Raw genomic sequence first — 15093 nt, forward strand, 5'->3', positions numbered from 1 at the left:
TTCGGGCGTTCCCTCTCTGCTGTGGTTGTCTACCGCATCTGCGGTTCTGTGACCCAGTCTGTACTGGGTCTTAACCTTTCTGTGCTCCAGCCTGTCCTTTCGGCCAGTACCTCCCTGCCTGCATACTCGCCTGTATCCACCCATCTGCATACCTGCCGTGTTTGCTTATATCCACCAGTCTGTGCGCCAGCCTAACCAGCCTGATCCAGTAATCCCTGTGTGGGTCAACCCCCGTGTCCGGAGTTTGACCTGGAGTAGCACCTGGTCCCTCTGCCCGGTTTCTCCCTGGTGCACTGGCGTCGTATGCCGTCGTGCCATCTTGGTCGGATCGGCCAGATACTTAGTCACGCCCCTCCAGGCACTCTCCGGTTCATGGTCCAGTGGAATCACTACAATCACACGCACACGCCGCTCAGCCAGGGCGTGTGCATAACAGCATGCTCAGGCCATGGTTCCCGTTGAGCCCCACGGCCTTCGCTCTCTGAGAAGTTTTCCAGCGAATACATGCATTAAAATAAATAAATAATTTTTTTTTTTTCCTTAGCTGAGTTCCAGGCGAATTACGCACAGTCCAGATGGATCTATCAGCTCTCGTTCCTGCGGATCCGCCATGTTACTATGGGGATCCAAGACAGTGTCGTGCATTTGTGGAGCAATGCATGCTACACTTTAAGGCCTACCCTCTCTATTTTCCTTCCGATTGGGCTAAAGTGGCCTTTATGATTGACTACCTAGCGGGTGATGCCTTGAAATGGGTCACCCCCCTATGGGAAGCATGGGATCCTGTCGTCCTTGACCTGCAGGCCTTCCTGGTGGCCTTTCGTATGGTCTTTGAGGACCCTAACCCTGAAGCCCCTGCTGAAGCTTCACTTCCCAATATCCCGGAGCAGCCCCGACGGGTAATGTGTGTGGGTAGCGCAATAGTCCTCCAGCCCAATGAGACTACTGCCCACCCAGAATCCTCACAGGGTGACTACGCTTTCCGGAATACTTCTCCCAACCTCAAGAGGCAGTCCAGACGTGCTAGACATAGAGGCAAGCCGTCACGCCAGGGTCTGTCCTCCCTGAGACCTCCTGACCCCAACCTTGAAGTCCCTACTGAAGCTTCATCTCCCTGTATCCCGGAGAAGCCCCAACGGGTAATGTGCGTGGGTAGTGCACCAGTTCTCCTGCCCGAAGAGACTTCTGCCCATCCAGACTCCACACAGGAGAACTTCCTGCACCCGGCATCAGATGCTTCACCCACTTTAACCGGTGTGCATGTCCAAGGTTGCTCCAAAGCTGTGGTTACCTCAGAGTCTGTGCACCTCTACTACCTGGTGGAGGACCCCCTGTTGCCTCCTGAATCCTCCGGGATACCACTCGATGACAAATGGAGAGAGACTTCTCTACACACGGTACTCGATACTTTGTCCGCTTCGTCCTGTGAGCCTGACAATGGGTACCCCAAAGTGGTAGTTACCCCCGAGTCTCTACACCCCTCCGACCAGGCGGAGGACCTCCAGTTGTCTCCTGAACCCTTCGGGGTGCTACCTGGTAGCGAAAGGACAGAGACTCTCCTATACTCTGTACCTGATACCTCGCTCGCTTCGTCCAGTGAGTCCAACCTAGTGTACTCCGAAGCAGAGGTTACTCCCGAGTCTCTACACCCCTCCGACCAGGCGGAGGACCTCCAGTTGTCTCCAGAACCCTTCGGGGTGCTACCTGGTAGCGAAAGGACAGAGACTCTAATATACTCTGTACCTGATACCTCGCTCGCTTCGTCCAGTGAGTCCAACCTAGTGTACTCCGAAGCAGAGGTTACTCCCGAGTCTCTACACCCCTCCGACCAGGCGGAGGACCTCCAGTTGTCTCCAGAACCCTTCTGGGTGCCACCTGGTGGTGAATGGACAGAGACTCAGCTATATCCTAGATCTGATACCTCGCTTGCTTCGTCCAATGAGTCCGACCTAGTGTACTCTGAAGCAGAGGTTACCCGTGAGTCTCTACACCCCTCTGACCAGGCGGAGGACCGCCAGTTGTCTCCAGAACCCTTCGGGGTGCCACCTGGTGGAGAATGGACAGAGACTTTCCTATACTCGGTACCCGATACCTCGCCTGCTTCGTCCAGTGAGTCCGACCTAGTGTACTCTGAAGCAGATGTTTTCTCTGAGCCTCTGCACTCTTCTGACCCGGCGGAGGACCTCCAGTTGTTTCCTGAATCCTCCGGGGTACCACCAGAAAACAAAGAGACAGTGACTTTTCCTCATTATGTACCTGATAACCCGTCTATTTCTTCCTGTGAGCTTGACAAGATGTACCTCGAAGCAGAGATTACCCCCAAGTCTCTGTCCCCCTCCAACCCGGTGGAGGACTTCCAGTTGTCTCCTGTACCCTCTGGGGTGCCACCTGAAAATATGTGGAGAGAGACTTCCCTGTGTGCTGTTCCTGGTACTCCACCCGTTTCGTCTGTTGCTAAGGGTGGCTGGATGGGAGGTAGCATCCTAGCTACCCAGAGGAGACCAGTTTTTCCGGTGGACAGTGGAAGTGATCTCTTCGAAGTGAAGAATTGGCCCTCGAATTCCCTGCGGAAGATTCTGGCAGGCCTGAAGAAGAGGGGGCGTAAGGGGGGGGGTACTGTAACATACCTGGCGGCGTCCTTGCATAGTGGTCCATCTCCCACTGTGCAAGAGCGCGCACTTGATCTCCAGTCCAGAATGTCTCTCTGGCTTCCCTCCATGCTGTCTGTTTGTGTCTGTTTCTGCTGCTTAAGGGCTGCGCCCGATCACTTCCTGCTTTTTGTACCTGCTGTGGGTCACACCTCTTGTGCGTCCTCAGCCTATTGCTGTCTGTCACCTGGTATATAGCTCAGCTGCGCCCATCTATCCCTGCCTGAGCATAGTGTTTCATTCAGTGTGTGCTTGCACTCTGAAGGTGCCAGGTCCCGTTCTGTGTTCTCTTTCTGCCTATCCTGGAGGCTGTATTTCCAGGCCTGTCTGAACACGCTCCTAGCCTGTTCCTCCTGCCTTCTAGGGGCCGATTACCTAGACCTGTTCCTGTATCTTGTCTGTCCTGTCTGAACACGCTCCTAGCCTGTTCCTCCTGCCTTCTAGGGGCCGATTACCTAGACCTGTTCCTGTATCTTGTCTGACCTGTCTGAACACGCTCCTAGCCTGTTCCTCCTGCCTTCTAGGGGCCGATTACCTAGACCTGTTCCTGTATCTTGTCTGACCTGTCTGAACACGCTCCTAGCCTGTTCCTCCTGCCTTCTAGGGGCCGATTACCTAGACCTGTTCCTGTATCTTGTCTGACCTGTCTGAACACGCTCCTAGCCTGTTCCTCTCGCCTTCTAGGGGCTGATTACCTAGACCCGCTCCTGTATCTTGTCTGTCCTGTCTGAACACGCTCCTTGCCTGTTCGTCCTGCCTCTCTGGGGGCCGTATTCCCAGACCCGCTCCTGTATCCCGCTGCAGTGTCGGTCTCCTCCGTACACTCAGTTCCAGTCTGAACTCTCTCCTATCCTTTACCTGTTTTGCCTCTATGTCCGTTCCCTTCCTTTTTCTGCAGAGTCTGAACTCGTACCTAACTCCTGCTTGTTGTCTCTGTACTCCCGTTTGTGAGTTTGTGGTCCACTCGCTACTTCACTGCAAGTACCCTGTGGGTGTCTGGCTCTGCCTTTCCCTTCCTGTCTGTTCCGTGTGAACAGAGCCCTGTCCCCCCTACTCAGCCTAGCCTGCTCTGACTCCTTTGCTCACCGCTCCGGCGGTTCTAGCCTGCTCTGACTCCTTTGCTCACCGCTCCGGCGGTTCTAGCCTGCTCTGACTCCCTGCTTCTGCCCGCTGCTCCGGCAGTCCTGTCCTGCCCTGCTTCTGCCCGCTGCTCCGGCAGTCCTGTCCTGCCCTGCTTCTGCCCGCTGCTCCGGCAGTCCTGTCCTGCCCTGCTTCTGCCCGCTGCTCCGGCAGTCCTGTCCTGCTTCTGCCCGCTGCTCCGGCAGTCCTGTCCTGCCCTGCTTCTGCCCGCTGTTCCGGCAGTCCTGTCCTGCCCTGCTTGTGCTCGCTGCTCCTGCAGCCCCGTCCTGCTCTGTTCTTGCCCACCGCTTCGGGCGTTCCCTCTCTGCTGTGGTTGTCTACCGCATCTGCGGTTCTGTGACCCAGTCTGTACTGGGTCTTAACCTTTCTGTGCTCCAGCCTGTCCTTTCGGCCAGTACCTCCCTGCCTGCATACTCGCCTGTATCCACCCATCTGCATACCTGCCGTGTTTGCTTATATCCACCAGTCTGTGCGCCAGCCTAACCAGCCTGATCCAGTAATCCCTGTGTGGGTCAACCCCCGTGTCCGGAGTTTGACCTGGAGTAGCACCTGGTCCCTCTGCCCGGTTTCTCCCTGGTGCACTGGCGTCGTATGCCGTCGTGCCATCTTGGTCGGATCGGCCAGATACTTAGTCACGCCCCTCCAGGCACTCTCCGGTTCATGGTCCAGTGGAATCACTACAATCACACGCACACGCCGCTCAGCCAGGGCGTGTGCATAACACAATTCTTATTTTCTTCCAATCCTCATATATAATGCTTAACCCCTTTACAACCTAAGGTGGTTTACACATTAATGACCGGGCCAATTTTTACAAATCTGACCACTGTCACTTTATGAGGTAATTACTCTGGATCGCTTCAATGGATCCCCCTGATTCTGAGATTCTTCTTTCTTGACATATTGTACTTCATGATTGTGGTTAAACTTCTTCGATAACACTTGCGTTTATTTGTGAAAAAAAAGGAAATCTGCAAAAATTTTGAAACTTTAGCAATTTTCAAAATTTGAATTTTTATGCCCTTAAATCAGAGAGATGTCACACAAAATAGTTAATAAATAACATTTCCACATGTCTACTTTTTTTTTATTAGAGAGCTATAAGGGTTAAAATTTGACCAGCGATTTCTAATTTTTCCAACAAAATTTACAAAACCATTTTTTTAGGGACCGCATCACATTTTAAGTGACTTTAAAAGGCCTTATGACAGAAAATACCCAAAAGTGACACCATTCTAAAAACTGCACCCCTCAAGGTACTCAAACCACATTCAAGAAGTTTATTAACCCTTCAGGTGCTTCACAGGTAGTATATAGAGGATCTGCCCGCTCTCCTGTGTGGTGTAGTATATAGAGGATCTGTCAGCTCTCCTGTGTGGTGTAGTATATAGAGGATGTGTCAGCTCTCCTGTGTGGTGTAGTATATAGAGTATCTGTCAGCTCTCCTGTGTGGGGTAGTATATAGAGGATCTGTCAGCTCTCCTGTGTGGTGTAGTATATAGTGGATCTGTCAGCTCTCCTGTGTGGTGTAGTATATAGTGGATCTGTCAGCTCTCCTGTGTGGTGTAGTATATAGAGGCTCTGTCAGCTCTCCTGTGTGGTGTAGTATATAGAGGATCTGTCAGCTCTCCTGTGTGGTGTAGTATATAGAGGATCTGTCAGCTCTCCTGTGTGGTGTAGTATATAGTGGATCTGTCAGCTCTCCTGTGTGGTGTAGTATATAGAGGCTCTGTCAGCTCTCCTGTGTGGTGTAGTATATAGAGGATCTGTCAGCTCTCCTTTGTGGTGTAGTGTATAGAGGATCTGTCAGCCCTCCTGTGTGGTGTAGTATATAGAGGATCTGTCAGCTTTCCCGTGTGGTGTAGTATATAGAGGATCTGTCGGCTCTCCTGTGTGGTGTAGTATATAGAGGATCTGTCAGCTCTCCTGTGTGGTGTAGCATATAGAGGATCTGTCAGCTCTCCTGTGTGGTGTAGTATATAGAGGATCTGTCAGCTCTCCTGTGTGGTGTAGCATATAGAGGATCTGTCGGCTCTCCTGTGTGGTGTAGTATATAGAGGATCTGTCAGCTCTCCTGTGTGGTGTAGCATATAGAGGATCTGTCAGCTCTCCTGTGTGGTGTAGTATATAGAGGATCTGTTGGCTCTCCTGTGTGGTGTAGTATATAGAGGATCTGTCAGCTCTCCTGTGTGGTGTAGTATATAGAGGATCTGTCAGCTCTCCTGTGTGGTGTAGTATATAGAGGATCTGTCAGCTCTCCTGTGTGGTGTAGTATATAGAGGATCTGTCAGCTCTCCTTTGTGGTGTAGTGTATAGAGGATCTGTCAGCCCTCCTCTCTGCTGTAGTATATAGAGGATCTGTCAGCTCTCCTGTGTGGTGTAGTATATAGAGGATCTGTCAGCTCTACTGTGTGGTGTAGTATATAGAGGATCTGTCAGCTCTCCTGTGTGGTGTAGTATATAGAGGATCTGTCGGCTCTCCTGTGTGGTGTAGTATATAGAGGATCTGTCAGCTCTCCTGTGTGGTGTAGTATATAGAGGATCTGTCAGCTCTCCTGTGTGGTGTAGTATATAGAGGATCTGTCAGCTCTCCAGTGTGGTGTAGTATATAGAGGATCTGTCAGCTCTCCTGTGTGGTGTAGTATATAGTGGATCTGTCAGCTCTACTGTGTGGTGTAGTATATAGAGGATCTGTCAGCTCTCCTGTGTGGTGTAGTATATAGAGGATCTGTCGGCTCTCCTGTGTGTTGTAGTACATAGAGGATCTGTCAGCTCTCCTGTGTGGTGTAATATATAGAGGATCTGCCAGCTCTCCTATGTGGTGTAGTGTATAGAGGATCTGTCGGCTCTCCTGTGTGGTGTAGCATATAGAGGATCTGTCAGCTCTCCTGTGTGGTGTAGTATATAGTGGATCTGTCAGCTCTCCTGTGTGGTGTAGTTTATAGAGTATCTTTCAGCTCTCCTGTGTGGTGTAGTATATAGAGGATCTGTCAGCTCTCCTGTATGGTGTAGTATATAGAGGATCTGTCAGCTCTCCTGTGTGGTGTAGTATATAGAGGATGTGTCAGCTCTCCTGTGTAGCGTAGTATATAGAGGATCTGTCAGCTCTCCTGTGTGGTGTAGTATATAGATGATCTGTCAGCTCTCCTGTGTGGTGTAGTATATAGAGGATCTGTCAGCTCTCCTGTGTGGTGTAGTATATAGTGGATCTGTCAGCTCTCCTGTGTGGTGTAGTATATAGAGGATCTGTCAGCTCTCCTGTGGGGTGTAGTATACAGATGATCTGTCAGCTCTCCTGTGTGGTGTAGTATATAGAGGATCTGTCAGCTCTCCTGTGTGTTGTAGTATATAGAGGATCTGTCAGCTCTCCTGTGTGGTGTAGTATATAGAGGATCTGTCAGCTCTCCTGTGTGGTGTAGTATATAGAGGATCTGTCAGCTGTCCTGTGTGGTGTAGTATATAGTGGCTCTGTCGGCTCTCCTGTGTGGTGTAATATATAGAGGATCTGCCAGTTCTCTTATGTGGTGTAGTGTATAGAGGATCTGTCAGCTCTCCTGTGTGGTGTAATATATAGAGGATCTGTCAGCTCTCCTGTGTGGTGTAGTATATAGAGGATCTGTCAGCTCTACTGTGTGGTGTAATATATAGAGGATCTGTCAGCTCTCCTGTGTGGTGTAGTTTATAGAGTATCTGTCAGCTCTCCTGTGTGGTGTAGTATATAGAGGATCTGTCAGCTCTCCTGTGTGGTGAAGTATATAGATTATCTGTCGGCTCTCCTGTGAGGTGTAGTATATAGAGGATCTGTCAGCTCTCCTGTGTGGTGTAGTAAATAGTGGATCTGTCAGCTCTCCTGTGTGGTGTAGTATATAGAGGATCTGACGGCTCTCCTGTGTGGTGTAGTATATAGAGGATCTGTCAGCTCTCCTGTGTGGTGAAGTATATAGAGGATCTGTCAGCTCTCCTGTGTGGTGTAGTATATAGTGGATCTGTGAGCTCTCCTGTGTGGTATAGTATATAGAGGATCTGTCAGCTCTCCTGTGTGGTGTAGTATATAGAGGATCTGTCAGCTCTCCTGTGTGGTGTAGTATATAGAGGATCTGTCAGCTCTCTTGTATGGTGTAGTATACAGAGTATCTGTCGGCTCTCCTGTGTGGTGTAGTATATAGAGGATCTGTCAGCTCTCCTGTGTGGTGTAGTATATAGTGGATCTGTCAGTTCTCCTGTATTGTGTAGTATATAGAGGATCTGTCGGCTCTCCTGTGTGGTGTAGTATATAGAGGATCTGTCGGCTCTCCTGTGAGGTGTAGTATATAGAGGATCTGTCAGCTCTCCTGTGTGGTGTAGTAAATAGTGGATCTGTCAGCTCTCCTGTGTGGTGTAGTATATAGAGGATCCGACGGCTCTCCTGTGTGGTGTAGTATATATAGGATCTGTCAGCTCTCCTGTGTGGTGAAGTATATAGAGGATCTGTCAGCTCTCCTGTGTGGTGTAGTATATAGAGGATCTGTCAGCTCTCCTGTGTGGTATAGTATATAGAGGATCTGTCAGCTCTCCTGTGTGGTGTAGTATATAGAGGATCTGTCAGCTCTCCTGTGTGGTGTAGTATATAGAGGATCTGTCGGCTCTCCTGTGTGGTGTAGTATATAGAGGATCTGTCATCTCTCTTGTATGGTGTAGTATATAGAGTATCTGTCGGCTCTCCTGTGTGATGTAATATATAGATGATCTATCAGCTCTCCTGTGTGGTGTAGTATATGGAGGATCTGTAAGCTCTCCTGTGTGGTGTAGTATATAGAGGATCTGTCAGCTCTCCTGTGTGGTGTAGTATATAGAGGATCTGTCAGCTCTCCTGTGTGGTGTAGTATATAGAGGATCTGTCGGCTCTCCTGTGTGGTGTAGTATATAGAGGATGTGTCAGCTCTCCTGTGTGGTGTAGTATATAGAGGATCTGTCAGCTCTCCTGTGTGGTGTAGTATATAGAGTATCTGTCAGCTCTCCTGTGTGGTGTAGTATAAAGAGGATATGTCAGCTCTCCTGTGTGGTGTAGTATATAGAGGATCTGTCAGCTCTCCTGTGTGGTGTAGTATATAGAGGATCTGTCAGCTCTCCTGGGTGGTGTAGTATATAGAGTATCTGTCAGCTCTCCTGTGTGGTGTAGTATATAGAGGATCTGTCAGCTCTCCTGTGTGGTGTAGTGTATAGAGGATCTGTCGGCTCTCCTGTGTGGTGTAGCATATAGAGGATCTGTCAGCTCTCCTGTGTGGTGTAGTATATAGTGGATCTGTCAGCTCTCCCGTGTGGTGTAGTTTATAGAGTATCTGTCAGCTCTCCTGTGTGGTGTAGTATATAGAGGATCTGTCAGCTCTCCTGTATGGTGTAGTATATAGAGGATCTGTCAGCTCTCCTGTGTGGTGTAGTATATATTGGATCTGTCAGCTCTCCTGTGTGGTGTAGTATATAGAGGATCTGTCAGCTCTCCTGTGTGGTGTAGTATATAGAGGATGTGTCAGCTCTTCTGTGTAGTGTAGTATATAGAGGATCTGTCAGCTCTCCTGTGTGGTGTAGTATATAGATGATCTGTCAGCTCTCCTGTGTGGTGTAGTATATAAGGATCTGTCAGCTCTCCTGTGAGGTGTAGTATATAGAGGATCTGTCAGCTCTCCTGTGTGGTGTAGTATATAGAGGATCTGTCAGCTCTCCTGTGGGGTGTAGTATACAGATGATCTGTCAGCTCTCCTGTGTGGTGTAGTATATAGAGGATCTGTCAGCTCTCCTGTGTGGTGTAGTATATAGAGGATCTGTCAGCTCTCCTGTGTGGTGTAGTGTATAGAGGATCTGTCAGCTCTCCTGTGTGGTGTAGTATAGAGAGGATCTGTCAGCTCTCCTGTGTGGTGTAGTATATAGAGGATCTGTCCTGTGTGGTGTAATATATAGAGGATCTGTCAGCTCTCCTGTATGGTGTAGTATATAGAGGATCTGTCGGCTCTCCTGTGTGGTGTAGTATATTGAGGATCTGTCAGCTCTCCTGTGTGGTGTAATATATAGAGTATCTGTCAGCTCTCCTGTGTGGTGTAGTATATAGAGGATCTGTCGGCTCTCCTGTGTGGTGTAGTATATAGAGTATCTGTCAGCTCTCCTGTGTGGTGTAGTATATAGAGGATCTGTCAGCTCTCCTGTGTGGTGTAGTATATAGAGTATCTGTCTTCTCTACTGTGTGGTGTAATATATAGAGGATCTGTCAGCTCTCCTGTGTGGTGTAGTATATAGAGGATCTGACAGTTCTCCTTTGTGGTGTAGTATATAGTGGATCTGTCAGCTCTCCTGTGTGGTGTAGTATATAGAGGATCTGTCAGCTCTCCTGTGTGGTGTAGTATATAGAGTATCTGTTGGCTCTCCTGTGTGATGTAATATATAGATGATCTATTAGCTTTCCTGTGTGGTGTAGTGCATAGAGGATCTGTCAGCTCTCCTGTGTGGTGTAGTAAATAGAGGATCTGTCAGCTCTCCTCTGTGGTGTAGCATATAGAGGATCTGTCAGCTGTCCTGTGTGGTGTAGTATATAGTGGCTCTGTCGGCTCTCCTGTGTGGTGTAATATATAGAGGATCTGCCAGCTCTCTTATGTGGTGTAGTGTATAGAGGATCTGTCAGCTCTCCTGTGTGGTGTAATATATAGAGGATCTGTCAGCTCTCCTGTGTGGTGCAGTATATAGAGGATCTGTCAGCTCTACTGTGTGGTGTAATATATAGAGGATCTGTCAGCTCTCCTGTGTGGTGTAGTTTATAGAGTATCTGTCAGCTCTCCTGTGTGGTGTAGTATAGAGAGGATCTGTCAGCTCTCCTGTGTGGTGAAGTATATAGATTATCTGTCGGCTCTCCTGTGAGGTGTAGTAAATAGTGGATCTGTCAGCTCTCCTGTGTGGTGTAGTATATAGATGATCTGACGGCTCTCTTGTGTGGTGTAGTATATAGAGAATCTGTCAGCTCTCCTGTGTGGTGAAGTATATAGAGGATCTGTCAGCTCTCCTGTGTGGTGTAGTATATAGAGGATCTGACGGCTCTCCTGTGTGGTGTAGTATATAGAGAATCTGTCAGCTCTCCTGTGTGGTGAAGTATATAGAGGATCTGTCAGCTCTCCTGTGTGGTGTAGCATATAGTGGATCTGTCAGCTTTCCTGTGTGGTATAGTATATAGAGGATCTGTCAGCTCTCCTGTGTGGTGTAGTATATAGAGGATCTGTCAGCTCTCCTGTGTGGTGTAGTATATAGAGGATCTGTCGGCTCTCCTGTGTGGTGTAGTATATAGAGGATCTGTCATCTCTCTTGTATGGTGTAGTATATAGAGTATCTGTCGGCTCTCCTGTGTGGTGTAGTATATAGAGGGTCTGTCAGCTCTCCTGTGTGGTGTAGTATATAGTGGATCTGTCAGCTCTCCTGTATTGTGTAGTATATAGAGGATCTGTCGGCTCTCCTGTGTGGTGTAGTATATAGAGGATCTGTCGGCTCTCCTGTGAGGTGTAGTATATAGAGGATCTGTCAGCTCTCCTGTGTGGTGTAGTAAATAGTGGATCTGTCAGCTCTCCTGTGTGGTGTAGTATATAGAGGATCTGACAGCTCTCCTGTGTGGTGTAGTATATAGAGGATCTGTCAGCTCTCCTGTGTGGTGAAGTATATAGAGGATCTGTCAGCTCTCCTGTGTGGTGTAGTATATAGAGGATCTGTCAGCTCTCCTGTGTGGTATAGTATATAGAGGATCTGTCAGCTCTCCTGTGTGGTGTAGTATAGAGAGGATCTGTCAGCTCTCCTGTGTGGTGTAGTATATAGAGGATCTGTCGGCTCTCCTGTGTGGTGTAGTATATAGAGGATCTGTCATCTCTCTTGTATGGTGTAGTATATAGAGTATCTGTCGGCTCTCCTGTGTGATGTAGTATATAGATGATCTATCAGCTCTCCTGTGTGGTGTAGTATATGGAGGATCTGTAAGCTCTCCTGTGTGGTGTAGTATATAGAGGATCTGTCAGCTCTCCTGTGTGGTGTAGTATATAGAGGATCTGTCAGCTCTCCTGGGTGGTGTAGTATATAGAGTATCTGTCAGCTCTCCTGTGTGGTGTAGTATATAGAGGATCTGTCAGCTCTCCTGTGTGGTGTAGTATATAGTGGATCTGTCAGCTCTCCTGTGTAGTGTAGTATATGGAGGATCTGTCAGCTCTCCTGTCTGGTGTAGTATATTGAGGATCTGTCAGCTCTACTGTGTGGTGTAGTATATAGAGGATCTGTCAGCTCTCCTGTGTGGTGTAGTATATAGAGGATGTGTCAGCTCTCCTGTGTGGTGTAGTATATAGAGGATGTGTCAGCTCTCCTGTGTGGTGTAGTATGTAGAGGATCTGTCAGCTCTCCTGTGTGATGTAGTATATAGAGGATGTGTCAGCTCTCCTGTGTGGTGTAGTATATAGAGGATCTGTCAGCTCTCCTGTGTGGTGTAGTATATAGAGGATCTGACAGTTCTCCTTTGTGGTGTAGTATATAGTGGATCTGTCAGCTCTCCTGTGTGGTGTAGTATATAGTGGATCTGTCAACTCTCCTGTATTGTGTAGTATATAGAGGATGTGTCAGCTCTCCTGTGTGGTGTAGTATATAGAGGATCTGTCGGCTCTCCTGTGTGGTGTAGTATATAGAGGATCTGTCAGCTCTCCTGTATGGTGTAGTATATAGAGGATCTGTCATCTCTACTGTGTGGTGTAGTATATAGAGGATCTGTCATCTCTCCTGTGTGGTGTAGTATATAGAGGATCTGTCAGCTCTCCTGTGTGGTGTAGTATATAGAGGATCTGTCAGCTGTCCTGTGTGGTGTAGAATATAGTGGATCTGTCGGTTCTCCTGTGTGGTGTAATATATAGAGGATCTGCCAGCTCTCCTATGTGGTGTAGTGTGTAGAGGATCTGTCGGCTCTCCTGTGTGGTGTAGTATATAGAGGATCTGTCAGCTCTCCTGTGTGGTGTAGTATATAGAGGATCTGTCAGCTCTCCTGTGTGGTGTAGTATATACAGGATCTGTCGGCTCTCCTGTGTGGTGTAGTATATAGAGGTTCTGTCAGCTCTCCTGTGTGTTGTAGTATATAGTGGATCTGTCAGCTCTCCTGCGTGGTGTAGTATATAGAGGATCTGTCAGCTCTCCTGTGTGGTGTAGTATATAGTGGATCTGTCAGCTCTCCTGTGTGGTGTAATATATAGATGATCTGTCAGCTCTCCTGTGTGGTGTAGTATATAGAGTATCTGCCCGCTCTCCTGTGTGGTGTAGTATATAGAGGATCTGTCAGCTCTCCGTTGTGGTGTACTATATAGTGGATCTGTCAGCTCTCCTGTGTGGTGTAGTATATAGAGGATCTGTCAGCTCTCCTGTGTGGTTTAGTATATAGAGGATCTGTAAGCTCTCCTGTGTGGTGTATTATATAGAGGATCTGTCAGCTCTCCTGTGTGGTGTAGTATATAGAGGATCTGTCAGCTCTCCTGTGTGGTGTAGTATATACAGGATCTGTCGGCTCTCCTGTGTGGTGTAGTATATAGAGGTTCTGTCAGCTCTCCTGTGTGTTGTAGTATATAGTGGATCTGTCAGCTCTCCTGCGTGGTGTAGTATATAGAGGATCTGTCAGCTCTCCTGTGTGGTGTAGTATATAGTGGATCTGTCAGCTCTCCTGTGTGGTGTAATATATAGATGATCTGTCAGCTCTCCTGTGTGGTGTAGTATATAGAGTATCTGCCCGCTCTCCTGTGTGGTGCAGTATATAGAGGATCTGTCAGCTCTCCGTTGTGGTGTACTATATAGTGGATCTGTCAGCTCTCCTGTGTGGTGTAGTATATAGAGGATCTGTCAGCTCTCCTGTGTGGTGTAGTATATAGAGGATCTGTAAGCTCTCCTGTGTGGTGTAGTATATAGAGGATCTGTCAGCTCTCCTGTGTGGTGTATTATATATAGGATCTGTCAGCTCTCCTGTGTGTTGTAGTATATAGAGGATCTGTCAGCTCTCCTGTGTGGTGTAGTATATAGAGGATCTGTCAGCTCTCCTCTGTGGTGTAATATATAGAGGATCTGTCAGCTCTCCTGTGTGGTGTAGTATATAGAGGATCTGACAGTTCTCCTTTGTGGTGTAGTATATAGAGGATCTGACATTTCTCCTTTGTGGTGTAGTATATAGTGGATCTGTCAGCTCTCCTGTGTGGTGTAGTATATAGAGTATCTGTCATCTCTACTGTGTGCTGTAGTATATAGAGTATCTGTTGGCTCTCCTGTGTGATGTAATATATAGATGATCTATTAGCTCTCCTTTGTGGTGTAGTATATAGAGTATCTGCCTGCTCTCCTGTGTGGTGTAGTATATTGAGGATCTGTCAGCTCTCCTGTGTGGTGTAGTATATAGTGGATCTGTCGGCTCTCCCGTGTAATGTAGTGTATAGAGGATCTGTCAGCTCTCCTGTGTGGTGTAGTATATAGAGGATCTGTCAGCTCTCCTGTGTGGTGTAGTATATAGAGGATCTGTCAGCTCTCCTGTGTGGTGTAGTATATACAGGATCTATCAGCTCTCCTGTGTGGTGTAGTATATACAGGATCTGTCAGCTCTCCTGTGTTGTTTAGTGTATAGAGGATCTGTCAGCTCTCCTGTGTGGTGTAGTATATAGAGGATCTGTCAGCTCTCTTGTGTGGTGTAGTATATACAGGATCTATCAGCTCTCCTGTGTGGTGTAGTATTTAGAGGATCTGTCAGCTTTCCTGTGTGGTGTAGTATATAGAGGATCTGTCAGCTCTGCTGTGTGGTGTAGTATATAGAGGATCTGTCAGATCTCCTGTGCGGTGTAATATATAGAGGATCTGTCAACTCTCCTGTGTGGTGTAGTATATAGAGGATCTGTCAGCTCTCCTGTGTGGTGTAGTATATAGAGGATCTGTCAGCTCTCCTGTGTGGTGTAGTATATAGTGTATCTGTCGACTCTCCTGTGTGGTGCAATATATAGAGGATCTGCCAGCTCTCCTATGTGGTGTAGTGTATAGAGGATCTGTCGGCTCTACTGTGTGATGTAATATATAGATGATCTGTCAGCTCTCCTGTGTGGTGTAGTATATAGAGGATCTGTCAGCTCTCCTGTGTGGTGTAATATATAGAGGATCTGTCAGCTCTCCTGTGTGGTGTAGTATATAGAGGATCTGTCAGCTTTCCTGTGTGGTGTAGTATATAGAGGATCTGTCAGCTCTCCTGTGTGGTGTAGTATATAGAGGATCTGTCAGCTCTCCTGTGTGGTGTAGTACATAGAGGATC

The sequence above is a fragment of the Phyllobates terribilis genome, unplaced genomic scaffold (assembly GCF_046119375.1).
Source record: "Phyllobates terribilis strain yellow unplaced genomic scaffold, ASM4611937v1 Scaffold_330__1_contigs__length_2102749, whole genome shotgun sequence".
Classification (NCBI taxonomy): domain Eukaryota; kingdom Metazoa; phylum Chordata; class Amphibia; order Anura; family Dendrobatidae; genus Phyllobates; species Phyllobates terribilis.